Raw genomic sequence first — 3,684 nt, forward strand, 5'->3', positions numbered from 1 at the left:
TCAAAAACTTATCATTAAAAAATTTCACAGTTCTTTTGTGTTCTTCACATTCCACCTAAAGATCATGTTTACTCATTTTGAGATCTTCATAATATTTGTATGCTTGTGCACATTCTTTCCATATATCATATCTTTCTTCCTTTTGATAATCATAAAGTTCATTTATCTCCTTCAAATCATTTTAAAGATTTTTCAGTTTGTTTTCCAACTCTCGAAAGTTCTTAAGAAGAGTAGATTTTTCTTTGGCGTTTGTCTCGATCTCAAAACATAGCTCAAACTCTTTTTCTTTAAGAGTCATACAAGTTTCATATGTTTGAGTGGACACATCTAATGAAATTTATACTTGATGTTGAAGAGTTTTCTCAAGTTTTGAATGATCTTTGGATAGATTTTTGAAATCTTTTCATAAGTATTTGTAATCCTTTGAGGAATAGATGAATTAGATAGAAGTTCATGATAGGATTTTCTATGAACCTCAGGGTCATCAAGATTTACCTCATCTTCTTGATCTGATTCAGATTCATCAAAAGTTGTATTTTCCATCAGACATATATAGGCTTCTTCATCATCTTTACCAGACGAGGTGTCATCTAGATCTTCCCATGTGCTCATAAGTCCCTTCTTTTCATTGGTCTTGAAGTATTTCTTCTTGTCTTGGCCTTTCTCCAACTTTGGACATCTAGATTTGAAGTGTCCAGGATATTTGCATTCGTAGTAAATTATGGAGCTCTTGTCTCTATCTTTCTTATCTTTGGGCATTCTTCGTGAGGAGTTCTTCCACTTGGAGCCACCTTTGTTTCGCCCACTTTGTGGATTTTATGTGAACTAAAGGCAAGCTCATCTTCATCAGAATCTTCCTCGGATGAATAATAAACCTTAAGAGATTTAGACGAACTTCTCGATACATGTTCTCTGGACGATTATGTCTTCTTGTTCTCTTGGTTGTTGAAAGCCAAAGAATTTTCTCTTTTGGTTCCTTGGTCCTATTGAAGTTCTTGTATATGAACCTTGAGGGACCAACTAGTTCCTCAAGGGACATAAAGTCAAGATTTTTTAAGGTTGTTAGTGTTGTTACTTGTGGTCTTCACTTACTAGATAGACTTCTTAGAATTTTGTCAATATGATCATAATTATCTTAAGTTCCAACTAAAGATCTTAGTTCATTGAGAATAGTTTGAAAGCATATGAACTTACATTGTATGTCTTTGCCTTCTTCCATACAAAAGAGTTTGTACCTACGAGTGAGGAGACTAAGTTTGTTCCTCTTTACTTGTGATATACATTCGTATGTTGCAGTCAGATTGTCCCATATTTGTTTGACACTTATGAAACTGTGTACCTTGGTGTATTCTTCTTCGAATATTGCACACAACATCATATTCTGAGCCTTGGAGTTGAGAAAGAATACAAGTTTTTTCTCCTTCGTCCATTAGCCTCTAGGAATCTCATTTAGCTGATTATTGTGAGACCCTCTACCCCAACATACATATAAATGGAAAAAATATATATAAAACGCAAAATCTAATTAAACCAATTTTACTCAATAATATCATAAGTAGATGCACGTGGGTAAAGGGTTCACATTCGCTTCACTGTTATCAAATAAAACTTCTCAGAAACATTTTCGGCTCAAAACAAGGTTGTTCAAGTTTACGAAAAAAAAACTCAAGTTAAGTAGTAGAATCAAATAAAGTAAAATGACATCATGCAATTAAAATAGAAACTCATGTCCCAACCTCACATCCTATCAGAGCATTGTGTCCCAGCATCCTTCACCATAAGGTTTCTCAAAGCAATTCACCTAGTCATCTACTCCCACGAACACACGGTTCGAGATCATCACATGACCCAAACACAAACAACACACAGGGAGTGAATTATCGCATTCCTATACATGTAGACATAAACAAAGGCACATATATATAGTATAAGCATCACAAGCTCAACATAACACAATTTGCATCATTTTACCACTCATTGCATAACATCACTTGTCCCAAGGATTTAATCACAAAATCACATTCCACACCTTCACATTAATCACATGTCCAGAACAAAAAATCTCAAGTACAACACAACATCTCACACTCACACAATTCATTAGCCACCATCACATAGCAAGTCACAATGATCATTACATAGGCTTTATGCAACATATACACTAAAACTCAATCTTATATGCAATGTGGTACCATTTCAGTGAAAAACAACACCAGGGCGCCTAGGAGTACATAACAAGACACACCACATAGTGGGTATGTTAGGTCACTCTCACTAAGTGAAATCATAAGGTGACTAGTCAGGGTCACTCTGTTTTGCGAGAATGGTTCAACCTTATGAGATCAACATAAGCTTAAAGGAACACTCAAACCAAGTGTATTTACCTCCAAGGCCTAGACTCCAAAGAATTTTTTAGGGTCTCACCTTCCTGATTCAGGTCAAACCTCTAAAACAATTTCTCGGTTTCACACTTAACACAAGAACATATCAATTTCATAGTAATTTCACATTGGACATCAATTGGTTCGTCAAACACAGTCAATTCGTGAATAAAAGAATATGAACATAATTGAAATTCATAAAACAACCCAAATATAACCCAAAATTTATTCTCTAGGGATCCCTTCACATGTTCATTCTAATCCCCAAGAGTAAGTAACTTATCCCTTACCTCTAAGAGGACTCACGTGTGTAGTCCGACAACGATAGTGGCATCTCTAGCGGTTTCCTATGAATCCTCAAGTTTTTCCCCTGGTTTCTCTACTAGGGTTTCCAAGCATTAGAGAGAAGGAGAAGTGATTTGAGCCTCAATTTCACTGTCTCCATGTGAGGGGAATGTGTCTATCTACAGACATTATTTCACAAATCCCAACAATGGGAATGTGCACAAATGCGTTATGAAGGTGGTGTCAACGGTTAGCGAGTTTGAGGTCTTAGTTTTAATGAAACAGGTTTGGGTATATGCGGGAAAATAAAAGGGTTTTGGGAGCGGAAGAAGAGACAACGAATTTGGGAGGAAGAGTGTAGGAACGTATTGTAAACGTAAAAACTAACCTAATATGTTTCTATTTATAACTAGGGTACTCTGAATCTATTATTTTCTCTATTTTTCTTTATTTTATTACTTTATAAAGAGAACTTTATTTTACTCTTTCATTAAATGAATAACCAATTAAAACACCCATTTATTTTCTAAAATATCATTTTACTCTATTTATTTTTTGTTATTATGAAACCCTTATTTTAATTAACAAAAAATCTCTTCTCCCATTTATTTAATTTCTAAAAACTATATTAATTTTTAAATAAAACTCTTTATTTATTTTATGAAAAACTTGGTGTTACAATTATCATACGGAATATAATCATCATTTTCCACAACATTCCACACACACACACACACACACACACACACACACACACACACACACACACACACACACAAGAATAGATTGAAAGTGAACTATAATATGATCCTTCCAATAATCGTATTTTATGTCTCTAAATAGAAGTGGTTTGTTAGTGGATAATGCTTCTTCCATATCTTTGATATCTTGGATCTTTTCCTTAGTATTGTCATATACTCAACCCTTCAGGCCAAGCTCTGATACCAACTGAAAAAACAATAGTCACACACTAAAAGGGAGGTTGAGTAATGTGTTAATCAAATATATAATAAACTTA

This window comes from Glycine max, chromosome 1, assembly GCF_000004515.6.
Source record: "Glycine max cultivar Williams 82 chromosome 1, Glycine_max_v4.0, whole genome shotgun sequence".
NCBI lineage: Eukaryota > Viridiplantae > Streptophyta > Magnoliopsida > Fabales > Fabaceae > Glycine > Glycine max.